Below are 23,462 nucleotides of genomic sequence, written 5' to 3'. Positions count from 1 at the left end.
TTCCTTATACTTACTCATTCACTTTTTCCCTCCAGTAACTCTTTTACAAAATATACCATTTCCTTGCTTCTTGAATATTATAGCATTCTTCTTTTAAGTTACATTTTTCCGTGTACTTTGTGTGGTTATATTTTGTCCACTCATTCTTAATTAAGAGATGTTTTCCTAGATCTAGCATTTTCTGATGCCTACATAGAATGATTTCTTCTGTTCTTACTACCTACTTACTTTTAAAAACTGCTTAATTTTACTAGTGTATTTTTCAAAATTGAAAAATTAATAGGTACAATAGTAAAAAATTAAAGTGGAACAGGAAGATATACAATGAAAGTGTCAAAGAAAGAGCATGGAATTTGAAGTTAAGACCTGTCTTGTTCATGCTCAAGTACACCATTTACTGCTGCATATGTCTGAACAAGTTACTTAAACTTTCTGAATCTTGGTTTATCAATATGGAAATGCAGATCAAAATGCTCATTTTGTAGCATGTTGTGAAAATTAATTTTAAAGTAATAGAGTGTTATATAAATGGTAAATTGCTATGTAGATGTAAATTATTACTAATTGTTACTAATGAAAAAAATTAGCACTTTCCCCCCTCATATTTTGGAATGAAGGCTGGGGAGATGGTTCCAATTGCTTAAGTGCCATTTATGTATGCATGTACATATGTATATATTAAATATTAATTTTTCTGGGAAATATGGAAATCTTGAATGTAGAATTTGAGGGCCAACTTTTGGACATACCTGTGAAACAATCTGTTTTAAAAAATTGGTCTTTCAAGTTATAAGTATCACCACTGTTCTTTGTATATCTTTTTTTAACATTTATTTTTGAGACAGCATGAACAGGGGAGGGTCAGAGAAAGAGAGAGACACAGAATCTGAAACAGGCTCCAGGCTCTGAGGTGTCAGCACAGACCCCGACGCGGGGCTCGAACCCACAGACCGCGAGATCATGACCTGAGCCGAAGTCGGACGCTTAACCGACTGAGCCACCCAGGCACCCCTGTTCTTTGTATATCTTACCGAATTATTTTATTTACAGATGAACTATAAGTGAATTATTGTGTGTTTTTTTAAAACTTGAAATGTTTATCTATTTTGAGAGAGAGGAGGGGAGGGGTGGAGAGAGATGGAGAGCAAAAATCCTGAACAGACTCTGCACTGTCAGTACAGAGCCCAATGTGGGGCTTGAACCTACGAACTGTAAGATCATGACTTGAACTGAAATCAAGGGTTGGATGCTCAGCCGATGGAACCACCCACGCACCCCATATGAATTACTTTTAAAAGAAGCTCACATACTGTGGACATACCATACACTTTCTGAACTTCAAGCACGGAACACTGTATTTTTGGAATCACTTTTATATTCATATGAATCCAGGATAAAGAAGATGTGATGTATATGTACAATGGAATAATACTCAGCTATAAAAAAGAATGAAATATTGTCATTTTTAATAGTTCTACAGCATTATTTTATATGGATGTAACCATAATTTATGAGTCTACTCATTATAAGTTTTTATATTAATGCTGCAATGAATACCACATACCTTAGTACATATCCACCAATAACCCAAAAATCATGCAGAAATGCCGCATCAAAGAGTATGGGATTTTTACATTAGAATATGTGTTGCCAAGTTGCCCTCCAAAGAGGCTGAACAAATTTTCTTTCCTGCTACCAGTGTGTGAGAGTATCTTTTCCCCTTGAACTTGAAAAACTCATTTCCTATCAAGTTTTGATCTTTGTCAAAATAATTTATTAAAAACTTTCTTATTTTAATTATAATTTATTTAATTATAACTTCCGTTAAGTGTCTTTTTTAAGTGTTGATTCTGATTTTTTTCTATGAAGTATTTTATACACTTACCCATTTTCTTTTTTTTTGAGCTACAACTGACATGCAATGTCATATTAGTTTCAGGTGTACAACATAGTGATTTGACACTTGTATACATTGTGAAATGATCACCACAATAAAGTCTAGTTACCATCTGTCACCATACAAGTAATACAGTGTTACTGACTATATTCCCCATGATGTATATTTTATCCCCACGACTTATTTGTTTTATAATGGGAATCTTGTACTTCTTGATACCCTTCACTCATTTCACTCCAGACCCCAAGCCTCCCCTGACAGCTGCCAATCTATTTTCTGTATATCTATGAATCTGCATTTTGTTTATTTTGTTTTTTAGATTTACTATGTAAATGAAATAAGGCAGTATTTGTCTTTCTCTGACTTAACTTCACTTAATGTAATACCTTCAAGGTCTATCCATGTTGTTGCAGATGGCAAGAGTTGATTCTTTTTATTGTATGTATACACATACCCCACATCTTATTTATTCATTTATCCATCAATGGACACTTAGGTTGTTTCTAGGTTATTGTAAATAATACTTCAGTGAACACAGGGGTGCATGTTTTTTTTTTTTATTATTTAAAAAAATTTTTTTTTCAACGTTTATTTATTTTTGGGACAGAGAGAGACAGAGCATGAACGGGGGAGGGGCAGAGAGAGAGGGAGACACAGAATCGGAAACAGGCTCCAGGCTCTGAGCCATCAGCCCAGAGCCTGACGCGGGGCTCGAACTCACGGACCGCGAGATCGTGACCTGGCTGAAGTCGGATGCTTAACCGACTGCGCCACCCAGGCGCCCCAGGGGTGCATGTTTTTGAATTAGTGTTTTCCTTTTATTTGGGTAAATATCCAGTAATGGACTTGCTAGATCATATGGTAGTTCTATTTTTAATTTCTTAAGGAATCTCCATACTCTTTTCCATAGTGGCTGCACCAGTTTTCATTCCTACCCACAGAGCACAAGAGTTCCCTTATCTCTACATCCTCACCAACATTTGTTATTTCTTATCTTTTTGATAATAGGCATTCTGACATATATAAGGCGATATCTCATTGTGGTTTTGATTTGCATCTCCATGCTGATTAGAGTTGAACACCTTTTCATGTACCTGTTGGCCATCTGTATGTCTTCTCTTAAAAAAAAATGTCTATTCAGATCTTCTGCCAATTTTTAAATTAGTTTTGTTGTTATTGAGTTGTATGAGTTCTTTGTATATTTTGGATGTTAACCTCTTATCAGATATGTGATTTGCAAATATTTTCTCCCATTCAGTAGGTTGTCTTTTCATTGTGTAGATGGTTTTCCTAAAATGTTCATAAGCATTTTAGTTTGATGTCATGCATTTGTTTATTTTTGCTTTCATTTCTCTTACTTTTGCAATCTAACCCAAAAAAGCATCACTAAGACCAATGTCATGGAGCTTACTATCTATACTTTATTTTAGGAGAGTTTGGTTTCAGGTCTTATGCTCATGTCCTTAATTGGTTAGTTTTGAATTATTTTTTGTGTTGGTGTAAGGTAGCAGGCCAGTTTCATTTTGTGCATGTGGCTGTCAAATTTTCCTGACACCATTTGTTTAATAAATTGTCCATTCCCCATTGTATATTCTTGTCTCCTTTGTCATAAGCTATTTGACCATAAATTCAGGGGTTTATTTCCAGGCTTTCTATTCTGTTCCATTGATCTGTGTGTCTTTTTTATGACAGTACCAAACTGTTTTAATTACTATAGCTTCATAGTATAGTTTGAAATCAGGGAGCATGATACCTCTGGCTTTTTTTCTGTCTGAAGATTGTTTTGGCTATTTTGGGTCTTTTGGTTTCAAACAATTTTAGGATATTTTGTTTTAGTTCTGTGAAGAAGATCATTGGGATTTTGTTAGAGATTGCATTTAGTCTGTAGATTGCTTTGGGCAATATGGACATTTTAATAATATTCTTCCGTAAGCTCAGAATATCCATCTGTTTGTTTCATCTTTATTTTCTTTCATCAGTGTCTTAAGTTTTTAGTGTAAAAGTCTTCCACATCCTTGGTTAAATTTATTCCCACGTAATTTATTCTCTTTGATGCAATTATGAATGGAATTGTTTTCTTGATTTCTCTTTTTTGATAGTCTGTTTCTAGTGTATAGAAATGCAACTAATTTTTGTGTATTAATTTTGCATTTTGTACCTTTATTGAATTCATTTATTTAAGTTTTTTTTACATTTATTTATTTACATTTATATATTTACATTTTTTTAATGTTTATTTATTTTTGAGACAGAGACAGAGTGCGAGTGGGGGAGGGGCAGAGAGAGAGGGAGACACAGAATCTGAAACAGGCTCCAGGCTCTGAGCTGTCAGCACAGAGCCTGATGCGGGGCTCGAACCCACGAACTGTGAGATCATGACACGAGCCGAAGTCGGACGCTTAACCGACTGAGCCACCCAGGCGCGCCCCCCCCAAATTTTTTTATGTTTATTTGTGAGACAGAGACACAGCATGAGTGGGGGAGGGGCAGAGAGAGAGGGGGACAGAATCAGAAGCAGGCTCCAGGCTCTGAGCTGTCAGCACAGAGCCTGACGCGGGGCTCAAACTCACAAACCATGAGATCGTGACCTGAGCTGAAGTTGGACGCTTAACCGACTGAGACACCCAGGTGCCCCATTAACAGTTTTTTGATGGAGTCTTTAGGGTTCTCTATCTACAGTATCATGTCGTCTGTAAATAATGACAGTTTCACCTTTTCCTTTTTAATTTTTATGATTTCTTTTTTTATGCCTAATTGCTTTGGCTAGGACTTACAGCACTATGTTGAATATATGTAGTGAAAGTGGGCATCCTTGTTTTGTTCCTGATCTTAGAGGAAAAGCTTGTAGCTTTTCACTAACGAGTATGATATTATCTGTGGGTTTGTCATGTATTGCCTTTATTATGTTGAGGTATATTCATTCCTTTTTTACATACTTTGTTGAGAATTTTTATCATAAATGGATGTTGAATTTTTTTCAAATGCCTTTTTTTGCATCTATGACATGACCACAATTTTATCTTTTATTTCATCAATGTGTTCTATCATATTGATTGATTTGCAGTCTTGCATCCCTGGAATAAATCCCACTTGATCATGGTGTATGACCCTTTCAATGTATTAATGAATTCAGTTTGATAAGATTCTCTTAAGGACTTTTGCATCTGTGTTCATAAAAAATATTGGCCTGTAATTTTCTTTTATTTTTGTGGTGTGCTTGTCTGGTTTTGGTATCAGGGTATTGCTGGCCTTATAAAATGAATTTGGAAGCATTGTCTCCTCTTCAGTTTTTTTGAAAGAGTTTGAGAAGGATAAGTATTAAATGTTTGATTGTTTGGTAGAATTCATCAGTAAAGCCATCTCGTCCTGGAGATTTGTTGGGAGATTTTTGATTACTGATTCAGTCTCTTTACTAGTAATCTGTCCATTCAGATTTTGTTTTTTTTCATGAATAAGTCTTGGAAGAATGTAAGTTCTTATACACTTCTAGGTTGTACAATTTGTTGGTGTGTAATTGTTCATGGTAGTATCTTACAGTTCTCTGTATTCTGTAGTACTTATTGTAACATTTCTTCTTTCATTTCTTATCTTTCTATTTTAGCCCTCCCTGTTTTTCTTGGTGAGTTTAGGTTAAATATCAATTTGTTTATATTTTCAAAGAACCAGTTTTCAGTTCCATTGGTCTGTTCTATTGTCTTTTTAGTTTCTATGTCATTTATTTTTGCTCTGATTTTTATTATTCCCTTCCTTTTACTGAGTTTTCAATTTTTTCTAGTTCCTCTAGGTGTAAAATTAAATTGTTTGGGATTTCTTTTGTTTCTTGAAGCAGGCCTGTATGTCTTTGAACCTTCTATCTTAGAGTCACTTTTCCTGCATCTCTTATATTTTAGTATGTCATATTTCTGTTTTCATTTGTCTTTAGATATTTTATTTTTTCTTTGATTTATTATATGATCCAGTACTTGTTCAGTAACATACTGTTTAATCTCCTGTTTGTAGTTTTTCTAGTTTTCTGCTTGTAATTGGTTTCTAGTTTTATAGCATTGTGGTTTGAAGGGATGATTAAGATTTCAGTATTCTTGAATTCATTGAGACTTCTTTTGCAGCTTAACTTGTGATCTGGCCTGGAAAGTGTTTTGTGAACACTTGAGAAGAATGTGTTTTTCTGACTTTGGTTGGAATGTTCTGTATATATCTATTAAGTCCATCTGGTCTAATTTGTCCATCTGGTCTTGTTTGTTTCAAATTTTTGTTTAAATTCTAGTTGGTTAATATATAGAATAATATTGGTTTCAGGAGTAGAATTTAGTGATTCATCACTTACATAAAACACCCAGTGCTCACCCAGTGCCATACACAAAAATAAATTCAAAATGAATGTAAGGCTGAAATTTTTAATTGATTTTATGTTTTTATAGTCTATCCATTGATATAAATGGGGTGTTAAAGCCCCCTACTACTATTGTACTGCTGTCAACTCCTTTCAGGTTTTTAATATTTTTTGCTTTATATATTTTAGCCCTCCTATGTTGGGTACATGTAGATTTATAAATGTTTTATCTTCTTGGTGGAATGACCCCTTTATTATTACATACTTCCTTCTTTGTCTTTTATTATAGTCTTCATTTAAAGTCTGTTTTGTCTGATGTGAGTAGGCACATCGGTTTCCTTTTTGTTTCCACTTGCAGGGAATATCTTTTTCCATTCCTTCACTTTCAGTCTATATGTGTTCTTACTTCTGAAGTGAATCTTTTGTAGGCAGTATGTAGATGTGTCTTTTTTTTTTTTTTTGATCCATTCAACCAGTTTGTGTGTTTTGATTGGAGAATTTAACCCTATTACATTTAAAGTAATCATTGATAGGATGTGCTTATTGCCATTGTGTTAATTGTTTATTGGTTGTTTTGTAGTTCCTTTTTTGATCCTTCTTTCTTTTTCTTTCCTACCTTGTGGTTTAATGACTTTTAGTGTTATATTTAGAATTCTTTATTTGCTTTTGTGTATTTACTGTAAGTTTTTGCTTTATGGTTACCATAAGGTTCACATATTATCCTGTGTATTTAACAGTCTGTGTTAAGGAGATAGCAATTTAAATTTCAGCAGATTCCAAAACTACATTTTTATATTCCTCCATGTCTTATGTTTTTTTTTTTTTTTTTTTAGCATTTATTTATTTATTTATTTTGAGAGGAAGAGAGAGAGAGAGAGAAAGAGAACGGGGAAGGGGCAGAGAGAGAGGGGGAGATAATCCCAAGCAGGTTCTGTGATGTCAGTGTAGAATCCAACGTGGGGCTAGAACTCATGTACCATGAGACTGTGACCTGAGCTGAAACCAAGAGTTGGATGCTTAACTGACTGAGCCACCCAGCGGCCCCCATGTCTTATGTTTTTGATGTCACATTAAAAAAAAAAATTTTTTTTTTTAACTTTTGAGACAGAGAGAGACAGAGCATGAATGGGGGAGGGTCAGAGAGAGAGAGGGAGACACAGAATCTGAAACAGGCTCCAGGCTCTGAGCTGTCAGCACAGAGCCCGATGCGGGGCTTGAACTCATGAACCATGAGATCATGACCTGAGCTGAAGTCAGACGCTTAACCGACTGAGCCACCCAGGCACCCCTGATGTCACATTTTACATCTTTTTATTTTTGGATTCCTTAACAAGGTTTTATAATTTTAGTTAAATTTACTACTTTTGTCTTTTAACCTTTGTAATTTACTACCTTTACTGTATACTTTTCCAGTGCGATTTTTACTTTTCTCTGTTTTCTTATTATTAATTAGTGCCATTTCTTTTTCAGCTTAAAGAAGTCCTTTTAATATTTCTTGTAAGTCGAGTTTATTAGTGATGAACTCTTTTAACTTTTGTTTGGAAAACGCTTTATTCCTCTTTCAGTTCTGAATGAAAATTTTGTTTGGTAGAGTACTCTTGGTTGGTAGTTTTATCCTTTACAGCACTTTGAATATGTCATGCCACTCCCTTCTGACCTGCAGTTTCTGCTGAGAAATTTGCTGATAGCCTTATTGGGGTTTCCTTTGTATGTAAAATTTGGTTTTCTCTGCTGCCTTTAAGTTTCTCTCTTTAATTTTTGACATTTGAATTATAATGTGGATTTATTTAGGTTCATCTTCTTTGGAACTCTTTGGGATTCCTGGACCTGAATATCAGTTTCCTTCCCTAATAGGAATTTTTCAGTCATTATTATTTTTTTAAAGTTTTCTTTAAAACTGCCCCTTTCTATCTTTCTTCTTCTTCTGGAATCTCTATAATGTGAATGTCATTCCACTTAATGTTGTCCCAAAGGTCTCTTAAATTATCATTTTTTAAAAATTAAATATTTTTAAGTATAATTAACATACCATGTTATATTAGTATCAAGTATATAATATAATGATTCAACAGTTCTATACATTTCTCAGTGCTCATCTTAATTTTTTTTCTTTTTGCTGCTCTATCTGGGTGAGTTTCATTGCTTTGTCTTACAACTCACTCATCTGTTCTTCTGCTTCATCCAATCTATTGTTGAACACCTTAAATATATTTTTTCAGCTCAGTTACTATGCCAGCTCTGTGCCTTCTGTTTGGTACTTTTCTTATATTTTCTATCCCATTATGGAAATTCTCATTGTGTTCATCTATTCTTCTGAGTTCAGTGAGAATCTCTGTGACCACTACTTGGAATTCTTTATCAGCTAGATTACTTACCTCAGAACAACTAAGGCCTTTTTCTGAGGTTTTGTTTTGTTAATTTAGAATGTATTTCTCTGTCTCTCATTGTACTTGACTCTGTGTGTTTATTTCTGTATATTACCTCTCGTAGTCTTGAAGGAGTGGGGTGGCCTTGTGTAGGTGATGACTTTTCTTACTCAAGTTTGCCCTAGCTTTTGGATGTCTCTTTAACTTTTGTGATTATCTAAATTGCCTGATTTATTTTTAATATGTCCCTGTTGTTGAGGGTGTGCCAAGACCTGTCAGTGATCCAAGGGGAGGGATTTCATTTGGTACTTAGTTTCAGGCTGATTGGAAGCCAGTCCTCCAAGTAGCAGCTTTAAGAGTATGAAAATGTATACAGTTCTGTGCAATAATAATCTCTGTTGGTTTCCAGACCAGGAGATTTGGAGGTATTCGCTGGGTGATAGTTGCAAAAATTGGGGCTGCAGATAAGTATATGAGCTCCTTTTTGGGAGATGTAATCAAACTGTGGTGAGGCCAAGGGGGTATGCAAGGATGGTGTCTCTGCTTATGTTTCCTAGGAGTACCTCCTTAGCCTTTAGATGTGGGACAAACCTGAGTCTGTGCCTCAGGCTAAAGCTTTAGGTTAAGTAAATAATTATCTTTCATAGAAAGACTGGATTTGTGTTTCAGTATGCTGTATCCACAGTACCCTGGGATAGTGGCCTGCCAAGAACTGTCATTGGTTGTTACATTCACATGGAGTTCAGGAACTTCACCCCCCATGGCCACCAGAGCCAGGCAATCAAGAGGTGTCTTCTATATGTATTATGCCTGCTGGTTGTAGCTAGGCAGCTGGTGAAAGTAGGGCGTGGGGCATGTTTGCCTGCTTCAGAAAGGCAGTGGGATAGTTGGGCCTCTGCTTGCCCTTAGCTGTCTTAATAAGGTGACAGGAGGGTGCTGCATCTGAACATGCCTACCTGTGCTAGCAGGATAGGTGGGGAGTGGAAAAATGGCATCTGCCATTGCCTCTGTCTCTGGGGAGAGGTTCACCTGCCCCTTTCCCTCCAGCAGATGCTTTTATATTAGCAAATGAATCTCCATATATAGCCTAGGAACTTTTCAAATTGCTATGTGTTTTTTTTTTTTTTTTGCTGGGTCTTAGGGTGAACAAAACCATAGTTAAGCCTTATAAAAGGGGAGTCTTAGTTTCATGTGGCTTTGGGTTTCTTGTACATAAGCCCTTTTGGTTTTCTAAAAATCAGACTATTTTGGAGGCTTGTATCTCTAATGTAGATCCCTTATGTGAGGAACCAACCCTTTGCTCCTCCAAGGGAATGTGGCACTGGTGAGATCCTTTCCTACTGTAGGTCGCACTTCTGGGTGTGAGGTTTTTGCTGAGACTGTATCTCTGCCACTCTTGTGCATGTCAATGTGATATTTTTATCCTTTGTGGTAGAGAAGCAGTTCATGTGGTTTTCAGATCTTCCTCAGGGGGAAATGATTCATATGTAGCTGTAGATTTGGTGCATCTGTGGGAGGAGGTGAATTTAAGATCTTCCAATGCTGCCACCTTGCACAAGTCCCACTTGCCCATTTTTCTATTGGAGGTTTGGTTATTTTATAAGTAGACTTTGGAGGAAATCTTCTTTTGTATTTTATAGAAATTAGACTTCATTGTATATGTTTCAGTTAGATATTTGTCCTAATTTTATTTTTTCCAAGTTGAATTTAAAAATATGTATAGTTAAATTTCTTGATTTTTTTCTTTCATGATTTCCAGGATTTTGATTTTATCCAATCTAAGATGTTTTCCTCTTATTGTTTTATAATCTTTTTTTAAACTTTAATCTCCATTTCCTGGTTTTAATAATGTACTATAGTTATATAAGATGTTAGCCCTATGGGGAGATGGGTGGTTGGTAGGGGGACCTCCTCTCTGTATGATTTTTGCAACTTCTTGTGTTTCTGTTATTTCAAAATAAAAAGTTAAAAAACAAGGTAAAACAAAAGGTAAAAAGCACTTTAAACCGTAAGTGATACATAGGAAAATTTGGTAACCCTTGTCTGTACTAAGTGCTCAAAGAAGACATCTTTTGTGCTTTAAGTAGCGGTGTGATTTGTTGGGTTTTCCAATAGAGATAGTGGATAAAAACTAAAAAGAGCAACCAGTCTGCGCCTGGGTAACACTAATAACAATTTCCTCATTTGTGTAATACTTTGCAATTTTCAAGCCACCTTTACATAAATACTGTCATGTAATCATCAAAACATTCCTGTCACCACAAGTGTGTTGTTCCCTCTGTGTACATGTGGCAACAAGCTCACAGTTTAGTGACTTGTATAAGGTACTGGATTCCCAGGTGACAGAATTGAGGTTGTCTGCTGTGCTGGTGCTACTTCTAGTAGCATTGGACTTTGACGATTCTCTTTCAGAGAAGAAAAGGTCTCTGCCTCTAGTGTAGGACACAGCCAGTTGGCCTGATAGGAGCCATGTGGGTTTTGCTGTGAGGAGTGCCATAGGAGATGGAGAACATGGGCGGGGGTTGAGGGCAAGATGAACCCGATCAAAAAGGCACAACTGCTGTATCCATACAACTGCTATTATTTCTGTTAATGAACTACTGACAAATAACTGGAGTACATAATACGTCTAAGTGTTATGCTTAGAATTTAGTAGGTGTTATTATATGTAAGCTATGTAATGTAGTTTTACCTTTATTTTATAGTTGAGGAAACCAAAGCTTAGAAATAGTAAGTAATATGCCCGAGACCACGGAGAGTGGCCAAACTTAGATTGGAACTCTGGGCTACCTGATTCTAAAGAGTCTGCAGAGAAGGGAATAAGTGAAATGGCATTCAATAAATGTTCACATTCTTCTGTGCTTCCTTTCCAAGAAACTCGACTACTCTATTTTTACTAATTTGCATATGACATGATGATGTGAAGGCACTTTTCTAGGTAGTTATCACTGTCTTTCCGACCAGACACAAAGTTCCTAGTGCTGTCAGATTTTTATCTTTTTTTTTTTGTTGTTGACTTTCTCCCCTCTCTGGAGTCTGGCAGCAGGCTCTTCACATAGTGAGCTTCACTATCAATTGCCTTTGGGCTTATATACTTAGAACCACAACAGTTGATGATCTAATACTGGAATGTATTAATGTATTTTAGAAGGCCTTGTTTCCTTATTCTTAGCCTCCTGTCCTTTTTTTTTTTTTTTTTTTTTTTTGGTAGATGATCACTGTAATGAGATCAGATTAGAGAGAAGCAAAGTCTGCAGTTAGGTAGGTTAGTGACCTCTCTTGTCTAAGAATTGTAAGGCCTTAGAGGGTAGGCATTCCAATACAATAATTCATTCAGATTCAATAGGCATTTGCTAATAAGCATTACTATGTACTAAACACAGGGCTAAGCTCTTTATATCTGTAATCCTTGGAATAATCCTGTGAGGTGGAGGTATTATTTTCATTTTGCAGATGAAGAAAGTCTGAGTTCACTTGAATCTCCCAAGATCACATCCCTTGTCCTGATAGGCATAGGAGTTTAACTCACATCTCTCTGGTCCCAAGTGTATCTCCCTTTTTTACAGAACTGATGGGCGAATCATTAGGCATACAGAAACATTTATGAATTATAAGTGAACTAATTTTGATATTTGGGAATTCTGCTTTTCTGAAATTCAGTTACCTATGGTGCACAACCACTGGCAGGGATCTTCTAAGGTTTCTTTTCAGCAACCCAACTGTCTATCCATTCATATCTGAGTGGTATTTATTCATTTTTGAATATGTTTTATATTGCTATGGGTGAGAGGTTCTTAGGGGCCCGTCTTCATTACATGCCCCTTATTTCCTCTTATTCTTCTAGCCAGTGCCTTTTAATTTTATTGGCAGGTACCTTTTCCTTACTGGATCCCCTCAGAGTGAATGCTTCTCAGGTCTTGTTCTCTCAGTCTACATACTCCTGCACTCTCCAGTGGCAATATCATTCATTTCAGTTACCACCTGTAAGTGACAAGGTTCAAAAGCCTCTCCAGGGCTTCAGCTCTGATGACTTATTAAGGATCTTCATGATGATATCGCATAGGCGTTTCAAAATCTATCCTTCCCTACTTCTATGATTGTGTCACTTCAAATTCTCCCTCCCTCCCTTCCTACATCCAGCAAAGCACCACATCTTATTTATTTGACTTCTAAATATTTTTCAAAATCAACTCCTTTATGCCTTTCTCTACTGTCAATCCCCAGGGAGGGCTGCCACTATCTCTTGACTTTTTTATGTCTTTGGACTCCTTATTTCATTCCATCCCCATACTACAGATAAAACATCCTTCGGGGGACCTGGGTGGCTTTGTCAGTTAAGTGTCTACGACTTCGGCTCAGGTCATTATCTCACAGTTTGTGAGTTCGAGACCCACACTGGGCTCTGTGCTGACAGCCCAGAGCCTGGAGCCTGCTTCGGATTCTGTGTCCCCTCTCTCTCTTCCCCTCCCTCGCTCTCTTTCTGTCCCAAAAATAAAATAAAAACATTAAAAAAAAAGAACATCCTTCAAAAAATTTGGGCCATTATCTGCTTTAAAATTCTGCAGTAACTTTGCACTGCTTTCAAGGCAAAGTCTAACTTACTCATATAACCTATAAAGCTTCCTGTCTCATTCTGTTACCTTTATCTCTTCCCTGTTCCTCCAAAAGAGCTACTAATGTTTTTTGACCTTGTGATCAGTCTGAGTTAGGGTCCCTTATTTGCGTCCTGCTTTCCTTTTTAATAGCATTTATTATATAGAATTGTAGTTGTTTATGTGACTGTATTCCCCCACCAGATTAGAGATGCTTGAGCCCAGGAACTACCATTTTCACCACCTTACCACCGCTGAGCACAGTGACTGGCACATTGTGTATGGTCAACAAACATGGGTTGAGGCTCCTTTTGACAGCCCTGAATCTAATACCTTGTAAAATCAGGCATATAGACATTTACTTCTATTTGGAAGCTGTAATAGAAAGCTCAGAAGATTCAGTCATGTAGAAAACAAGAAAAGCTCTTTGTTTAGTAGTAATTGTCTCCTGCTTCTTATATTCCCTTAGTGAAATATAGGTGGTGTGATAAAAATAATTATTATGTCATACAAAGTGCAGCATCTGTCTCATCTTTGCCATACGTCAATCTTGAAATTTCTTGCAGATAAGTGTGCATTTTGTATTAAAGAGAATTCAAAAGATCAAGAACAGTGACTTTTTTAAACTGAAGAGACTGATTTCAAAGAAACGATGTTATAAATTTAGCAAGAAGTAAAGCATCAGATTATCTGTCAATTTACCTTAACTGATTAAAATATGCCCAGGGCATGACTTCTCAATATAAGGGTCAAATGCCATAGGAAGAGTTTGCAGAGTATTTATGAGAATCTGACCAGAAATTCAAATCACCTTTTCATGTAGAAAAATGCACACTGCTGCTTGGCGGGGGGGGGGGGGGGGGGGGGGGGCAGGCAGGAGATTAGAGCCACTGTCCATGTACAAGTAAGGTGAAGATCTGTTTATGGAGAGTGAGAGAATGTAGTGCAAAGGTTAATGATGTTCTTTGTCCCCACGGAGAAGCCTCATGAATGGTGCCTCAGTTTTGCTTTATCTGTCTCAGGTTTTTTGCAGGCATAGGAATAAGGTACAGTGTATCAATATTAAATGCAAATTAAGAAAATTCAGGAAAGTATAATCCAGTTTCAAACATAACTGGATTGGGGAGTAGTTATGAAACTGCTGCAGCATTCTCTTAATGCTTTCAAAATAAAAGAAGTGTATTTGAGTTCAGTTTCCACCTAAATGTGAAGAATCTCCCCTTGGGTTAGTGATGTACAATGCGAGTGAAGAGAATGTGGCTCAGTGCAACAGTTTAATCCTTGAGCTTGTGGGAGAATGAGATAGTACGAGAAATACACAAAGGGGGCAGGGAGAATTGGGCCACTTACAGTAGAAGCCTTTGCCTGTAAAGCAATGGTACTGTGTCTTGAGCCAAATGTAAAAGGGGTAGAGGGAGCTGAAGAGTGGAGAATAGAATAGGAAAAATTACAGTTGCAGAAGGTATCTTGGCCACAGAGGAAAGATCCTAATAGCCTTCAGGTTCCAATTTCTCTCTCTCCCCCTCTTTTTTCTCATCTTCCTTTTTGACTGACCTGGTTGCATGTGAAATGTATATACACTAATGTAGAGCCTTTGCTATCTCCCAGACACTTGCAATCAGAGACAATAATATTTCAAAACCCTTTCCTGTCCTTATGTAAACTTTGAAAGCCCTGTGTAGACATGTCAGGACTGTGATGCCTATCTGATAGACAAAGAGAAGGGCTTAGAGAGGCTACCATGACTTCTCTGAGGCCACTTAGTGATTTATGTCAGAGTGGGGACTGCAGCCAAAATCTCCTACCCTCCTGTTTTGTTAAGCAGCATGTTTGTGAAATATGTGACCATTATATAGTAGATGTTTGTAAGAGTTGGTACTGCCTTTCATAAACACAGGATCCCAGCCAGGGTGGAAAACAGAGGGTGATCTGAACAGTTTGTGTGCCTTTATCTTCTAATATTTTGAGAGAGATTTTTTTCTACTAGAGGAGGCTATCTTCCATCATAAATGATGCTCACAATAAGACTAAAAGCTTCATTAAGCTAAAAAAGAAGAAAACAGAATCACATTTCATGGAAGCATTTGTGGAGAATACATTAAAATTAATGATTATTAGACTACTTAAATTATTTAAAAGGCTTGAAAATTCTAAATATTTGTGTGGAAATGTAAGCTTGTTACTGCCCATATTCTGATCAGTCTCCTGGATTGTAGGGTGGCTGGCCATTTTCTCTGGGCTTTGAGGGAGGTACCTAAATGGTTTAAGCTTAGAGAAAATAAACATCTGGCTCTAGCACACTGTCAGATGTTTATACAAGAGTTCCACACCCTGCATCCCTTGTCTTCTACAAGTCACCAATTCTGTGCCATTCTCAATTCACTCTGAGCATTGAAAGTTTCAAATCTCCTGTAGATACTTTCCTCTTCTAATAGAATTCACTGTAGAAGGCAATGCTGAAATCAAAAGAGTGATTCTTTAATGGTGGGGTCTCAGGCAATGTTATACATACATTTGTAATCTACTCTCCTGTCCAAGTATGAATGTTCATCTAGTTGGCCTCTTCCATACTCTCTGCGGATTGTCACAGTGTCGCTCCTGTCTGGGTCAGGCAGATACACCCAAGATCACACTTTAAAATCCTTCTGAAGAGTACGGTGTAGAAGAAAAGGGCTTATCTGGGAATCAGGAGACTGTCCTTATTCCATTTGTATTAATAACCCACTCTGTAGCTATGAGGAAGTCTAGTTTTCTTTCAGGATGCAAGTTTCTGCAATTGCAAAACGAGTTTTGGCCCATGTAGAAAAGAATTGTTAAATCACATTAGCTATAAGGTTCATTCTATCTAACTCTGGCACACAAACACAGGACTTTATTACAATATATTTTAAACATATAAAGCTAATTATAAACACACATTAGCCAGTATTAAAAATTGCCATCTTTGCTTCTGATTTTAAATAAAACATTGTGCATGAAGTTGAAGGCTATTGGTGCCACAAACTAATCCCATTCTTCTTTTTCCCCTTTTCCGATAGTAATTACTGTTCTGAATTTTGTTTAATATGACCATCTGTGGTTTCAGTTTTCAACATAAGTATATATACATAAAAATATATAGGATTGTTTTTAATGTTTTAGAACTTTATACAAGTGGCATTATATTGACACACCAATCTACAACTTGCTTTTGCTCCTATGTTTTTACATGTGCTTTGATATTTTGTTGAGCTAGTTTATGTATTTTAACTGCTGTATTACTCCATCGTATAATACACCACAATTTATATTATCATTGTTTTACTAATGTGAATTTTCATTATTTTTAATTTTTCACCACTCTAAAAGCAATATTACAATAAACATTCTTCTGTAAACTTGTCTCCCAGTGAATGTAGGTGAGTATTTCTCTAGTAGAGGAACCTAGAAGTGGAAATTGCATCATAGGTCATCTATGTCATCAGTTTCACCAGATGTTGCCTGGCACTCAAAGTAGTTAGTTGCTGAAACTCTGACCAATAGTAATGAGATTTCTAATTGCTTCACTTCATTGACAACACTTATCATGGCTCACTTTAGAAGTTTTGCCAATCTGATGTTTTTGAAATAGTTTCTCATTTTTATATTTCCCACATTACTGTTACTGAGGTTGAACACATTTTCATATTTTTATTGATGTTTGGGCTTCCTGTTCTGAAGGAAGTCTATTTGTATCCTTTACTATTTTTCCTATTTGGTTGTTTTTGAATTTTAATATTTATATGGGATCTTTATGTGTTGTAGGTAAATACTTTACAGTAGCATGTGTTGAAATTTTCACCTAATCTGTAGCTTCTTTTAATTCTGTGAAATTTTTTATTTTTTAAGTTTATTTAAATTCAAGTTAATATACTGTGTATTATTAGTTTCAGATGTGCAATACAGTGATTCAACACTTGTATTTTCCAAAGATATAGCCACATTGTGTGTCTCGTCTAACATGCTCTTCTAGAACTTTGCTATTCCCTTAGTTAAGGGATGGAATCAATGTCACTTGTACTTAAAATTGGGAGGGACTTTGTGACTGCCTTGATGTAAGGTTTGGCAAAGGTGATGTTATATGACTTTGAAAACCAAGTCTCAAAAAATGTCATTCTTTTCTGGGTGCCTGGGTGGCTCAGTTGGTTAAGTATGGCTCAGGTCATGATTTCATGGTTGGTGAGTTCAGCACTGGGCTCTGCACTGACAGCACCGAACCTGCTTCAGATTCTCTGTCTCCCTCCCTTTGCCCCTCCCCCATTTGTGTGCTCTCACACGTGCTCTCTCTCTCTCTCTCTCAAAAATAAGTAAACATTTAAAAAATGTCATTCATTTCCATCAGGTTATCTTGGGATGCTTTCTCTTGGAATCCAGCCATCATTCTGTGAAGAAGTACAAGCAGGCTTTAGAGAAGCTCACAAAGGTGAAGAACCTAGGCACCTGGTCCACAGCCCTGGTTGAGCTCCAATCGACAGCTAACACCAACTTGCCAGTCATGTGAGTAAGCCATCTTGAAAGTGGGTCCTTTATGTTTCCTGCAGCCTTACTGAAGCATAATTGACAGTAAAAATTTAGGTATATTTGAGTTATACAGTGTGATGTTTGAAGTATTAATTGTTTGAAGTAATTAATTTATCTAGCACTGTCAAAGAGATGTCTGAATTCCCATGTTCATTGTGGCATTATTCACAATAGTCAAGTTATGGCAAAACCTAAGTGCCCATCAATGGATGAATGGATAAAGAAAAGGTGATATATATGATGTATATGTAATATACACATGATGGAATATATATACACTCACATGCGTACATACACACTGGAATATTAGTCAGTCTTAAGGAAATCCTGCTATTTGTGACAACATGGGTGGACCTAGAAACATTGTGTTAAACGAAATAAGCCAGACACAGGAAGAGAAGTACTGCATGATCTCACTTATATGTGGAATCTAGTAGAATGGTGATTTCCATGAGTTGGGGCATAGGGAAATGGGAGATATCGATCAAAGGGTATAGAATTTTAGTTTTGCAGAATTTTGCAGAATTAAGGTCTGGAGATCTAATATATAGCATGGCAGCATGGTGACTATAGTTAATAACACTGGATATAATCTTGAAATTTGCTAAGAGGGTCGATTGTGTTCTCACCACAGACACAACAAAATCGAAAATGGGTCTTTTACCCATAGTCATGGGACACCAGACGTAAAGGGAAAAGCCATCCCCACTGAGCTCTGCATAAATTATGTGTTTTTGTGAGCATAATAAACCATTAATTTTTGGGGTAGTTTGTTAAGCAGTAAAAAATATCTGATATAATCAGATGTATCAGTCTTATCCTTCACCGTGTATATGCATATATGATAATATATATTGTATAACAATATATAAAAATATATATAGTCAAATGGTGCTCTAATTTTGTTTTACTATATGAACAATGTTTCCAATACAATTTATTGGCATCTATCTGTAGATTTTAATGTTACCTCTGTCCTATATATATTTCCATATACTTGTGAGTCTAAGTTCCTTAAATTTTTCTTAGCTTTGTTTGCTTATTTCTATGCCACTATCACATTGTCTTATTTGATATATATTTAGAGTCAGTATTCACATCTGTCAGAACTTATTTCCCTATTTGGTTTTTTCTTCATAATTGTCATGACAATTTTTGGCCTTTTGTTCCTAATATAAATTTTAATATTAGCTTGTCAAGTTATATAAAATACTTTATTGCTATTATTTGTAGGTTATTTTAGAAATTAAATCTTTCTCTTTTTTTTGTTATAACAAAATTATAAATTTTAATTTATAAATTATAAATGCAAATGGACAAATACCCATATTTATAGAATAGAAAACAGAATCCACGTATGTATTCACACACACGTAAAAATTACATGTTTTAATTATAAAGTTGTGTATTTGTCTTTTTATTTAGGAATGATTTTTGTGCCATAAAATATGCCAATCTTAAGGGTGCAGTTTGTTGAGTTCTGACAAATGTATACATGCCTATAACACACACATTAATTAGGATATTACCTTCATTTCAAAGTTTCCTCATGCCTTTTTCTGAACAATTTTTTCTCACAGAAAGGGTGGGAAAGTGTTCTGGTATCCCTCACCATAGAGTAGTCCATCTCTCTTAATCTTCATGTAAAGGAAATAATTAAATGTGTACTTATTTGAGTCTAGTTCTTTTGGTTATTATAAAGTCTCTGAGATTCATCTATGTTGCTGCAGATAACAATGGAATGTTTCATTTAATTATTGAGAAGTAATGCATGGCATAAATATACCACAGTTTACTCATTCTCTTATTGATGGACATTTGGATTATTTGTAATTTTTGACTATTACAAGTTACTAAGAACATTCTTGTACAATTCTTTATGTGGACACTTATTTTCATTTCTCTTGAGTAAGTACTTGGAGTGAAATTTCTGAGTCATAGGGTAGATGTTATTTCACTTTTTAAGAAGCTGCCAAACGGTTTTGCAAGATGGCTTTAGTATTTAAATTCCTAGTAGCAATACATTAGAGTTTTAGTGGCTCTACATCCTCGCTAACGTTTGTTTTATCTTTTAATTTTTACCATTCTGGTGAGTGTGTAGTAGTATCTAACTATGGTTTTAGTTTGTATTTTTCTTACTACTAGTAATGTTGAAAGTCTTCATGTGATTATTCACTGTTTATATATCTTGTTTTGTTAAGGGTCTCTTCTACTGTTTTCCCATTTGTAAAATTTGGGTTGTCTTCTTCTTCCTGAATTGTAGGTCTTTAAAACTATTTTCTGTATATCATTTATTGCAATAATTTGCCATTTTTTGATGATGTCTTTCAAAGAACAGATACTAAACAGTTGATGAAATCCAATTTATCATTTTTTCTTTTGTGAGCTTTGGCATGCTATCTAGGGAATCTTTTTTTTAATATACTTTATTTTTTAGAGCAGTTTAAAGTTCATAGCAAAATTGAGAGGAAAGTACATAGAGTTCCTATGTACCCCATACATGTATATACATGTGTAGATTTCCCCATTATTAACATACCCCACCAGAGTAGTACATTTGTTATAATTGATGAAACTATATGGACACATAATAATCTTAAAAATCCATGGTTACATTAGAGTTCACTTGTGGTGTTGTATATTCTATGGGTTTCAATAAATGTATAATGACATGTATCCACCATTGTAGTGTCATACAGAGTCATACTGTATCTAAGAAATAATTGCTTACCCCAATACTTTGAATATTTTTTCTTCTCTATTTTACTAATTTTAAAGTATTAGTCTTTACATTTAGGTCTGTGATCCATTTCAAGTTTGTTGTGTATGCAGTGAGGTAAGAAACAAGATTCATATTTGTTCCAAATGAATATGCAGTTTTTCCAGCATGATTGAAAAGATTCTCTTTTCAGATTGAATTACCTTGGCACCTTTGGCAAAAATCAAATGAGCATATATGTGCTATCCTGTAGATCCTTATGTCACTACCACATTCTCTTGATTCTTATAAATTTATGGCGAGTCTTGATAAAAGGTAATACAGCCTTCCAGCTTTGTTCTTTCTAAAAATTGTTTTGGGTAAGTCTAGGTCCTTTGTATTTTGATGTAAATTTAAGAATCAGCTTGTCAACTTGTGCTCTGACCTAAAATCTAAAACCAAAAATTTTATACATTTTATCTAGTTTTCTATTTGATTGTAGTAAGAGAGTGAAACTTGTGTGCCATATCCAGAATGAAGGTTTTGATGGTTAAATTTATGTTAGCTGGGCTGGGCTGTGGTACCGAGTTGTTTGGTGTGACATTCACTTAGATATTGCTCTTCAGGTATTTTGCAGATGTAACTAACATCTAGTCTGTCAACTTTAAGTAAAGGAGATTGCCCTCAACAATGTGGGTGGGACTTATTCAATTAGTTGAATGCCTTAAAAGCAAAACTAAAATTTCTTGAAGAAATTCTGCCTCAAGACTAAATTATACACCTGAAACTAATATTACACTCTGTTAACTCAAGTTGAAATAAAAACTTAAAAAAAAAAAGGAAAAAAGATTGGAATGTAGAAATTCTGTCTGAATTTCTACCTGGCCAATCCTACAGATTTCAGACTTCAGATCCCTAACTGATACAGAAGGGTGAAAAACATCATTATTTTAGTCATTCACATTTCAGAGAATTTTTCCATTGACTTACTGTTAAGTGTGGCATAATTCTGAGAGAAAGAGAATGATAATCTTTTATAAAGGGAAGAATTAAGAAAACATCATGGAAACAACCCAGAAAGGGCAGCTCCTCAGTGTAGGAAGCTGTGGCTGGAATGACTGGGAATATGCAGCCTGCTGACAGTGTGCCGTTTACTGAGCATTTTCATACAACTAATCATGCCTTCTTTTTATGCATCAGTACAACCTCTGGGAGAGACCCTGGTGCTTAGCACACAGACATCCTCAAAGAATTCATGGTTTAGTGAGACAGTCACATAAACAGCATGAATTGAATGCTGTGATGGGGCTAAGTCAAGGTTACTGTAAGAATATTTCAGAGGCATGGACTGTCCTTTAATTAATCAAGTACATCAAGTGTATTATCAGTGATAGGAGGTATTTAAGAGAGCAAGTAGCTGAGAGTATGGTGGGAAGCTTCAGCTTATGCCATGCCCAGGACTGATAGGACCAGACCTTGTATATCCCACAAAGCTCTCTGGAGGGCAAGCCATGTGTGAGGAAAATCTTCTACATCCTTGCTTTTCTACACTATGCTTTCTAGTCTATATCCCTGTGTCTTTAGGGATGCAGTGTATACTCTGAGAGCTGTACTGGTGCATGAATTACTATTCACAAGAGAAAGTGGAAACTCAGGCCAGGTGTTGTGTTCCTAAGATCTTTGAATCAATTTCAAACTTATCATCCTTGATGTAAAGATGATACCCATCCTCAACAAGAATTTTACAAGCAATAAGTAGGTTTTCTGGGGTCCTCTTGTGCCACAGTTTCTGAATTTCTCATTTTTTGAATTAGTGGGAGTGGCAATGAGGAGCCTGAAGGATATCTATTACTTCTAGGCTCAGACGTGTGAAGGGTGGGTGTGGAAAAGTAAACAGCTATCATGTGAGTGCACTGTGGGGGAATAGCATGCCTTTCTGGGGTAAAATAGAGCAAGAACGTATAGGATTTGAAGATACCTGTGAAACTATTACCATGACCTATATAGGCAAACTCATGAAGTTGTAAACATTAAATATGTATAGCTTTTTGCATGTCAGTCCTACCAACCAACAAAAAAACCAAGACATAGGGAACAGTCACTGAAAGGGTTGAGGATATCAGGGATTTTGTTGATGATGGACCATGAGTTCCAGAGGTTTGGTGAAAGAGAGTTAAGAATGGGTGGAAGACGGTGTCAGAGGATTTGAAGAGCCATAGAGGGGGATGGCGTGAAAGATTTTGCCATTTTTCCAGTTGCTCAGACCAAGTCTTGGAAACATACTCTCTAGCATTGAACAAAGATGCAAATCCCACTTCTTTTCACTTCCACTAAGCTAGTTTTTTCTCCCTTGGCTGGACTTCTAACTGGCCTCTCTTCTTTCACTCTTGCTTCCTCTTTCTTATTCTCCATACAGCAGCCAGAGTAGTTTTTTAGGAAGCACATTCAAATCATGTTATTCTCTTGATCAGAGCCTTTGCAGGTATTCTCATCATGTTTAGAACAAATTCAAACCCTTACCAAGACTTATACAGATGTGTATACACTGGCCCATGGCACTTCCTTCCCTAGCCTCATTTCCTACTGTTCTATTCACTTCATACTGCCAGTAGCCATGCCAGATGCTGTGTATGCTCCTGTCTTGGGGCTTTTTCTTTTACTATTACTTTTACCTCTGGATATTTGTGTGGCTCACTTCCTCATTTCATAAGATTTGTTCAAATGCCATCTTATTTGACAAGCCATCCATGGCCACCTTGCCTAAAATAGCACCTTCTTACCATTCTCTGTTTATCCTGCTTGTTTTTCATAGCACTTAACATAATACTTTGTTTATGTTTGCCTGTATACTGTCTGTTGCCCTGATTCTCTTCCTACCACATGAATGTTCTGTGCAGAGACTGGCCATTGCTGAATATATTGTCTTGCAATAAATATTTATTAAATAAATGAATGAATGATTGAATTAAATGAATCTATATTATATAGTGTTTCCTAACATTTATATTTTAATTCCATTTGCCTCTTCTGTCATGTCAGG

At 36.0% G+C, this 23,462-nt stretch overlaps 1 protein-coding gene across 4 annotated transcripts in view; it reads left to right on the top strand.

The window, feature by feature from the left end:
• Positions 1 to 23,462, top strand: part of TDRD15 (tudor domain containing 15) — a 701,518-nt gene that overhangs the window by 79,942 nt on the left and 598,114 nt on the right. For all 4 annotated transcript variants that reach the window (XM_045054884.1, XM_045054879.1, XM_045054883.1 and 1 more), the window contains one exon: positions 17,546 to 17,700. The gene's annotated coding sequence lies outside the window, so the exon portion shown is untranslated. The remainder of the gene's footprint in view (positions 1 to 17,545; positions 17,701 to 23,462) is intronic.

This window comes from Felis catus, chromosome A3 (assembly GCF_018350175.1).
Source record: "Felis catus isolate Fca126 chromosome A3, F.catus_Fca126_mat1.0, whole genome shotgun sequence".
In the NCBI taxonomy this organism is placed as follows: domain Eukaryota; kingdom Metazoa; phylum Chordata; class Mammalia; order Carnivora; family Felidae; genus Felis; species Felis catus.
This window is presented reverse-complemented; position numbering and strand designations above follow the sequence as displayed.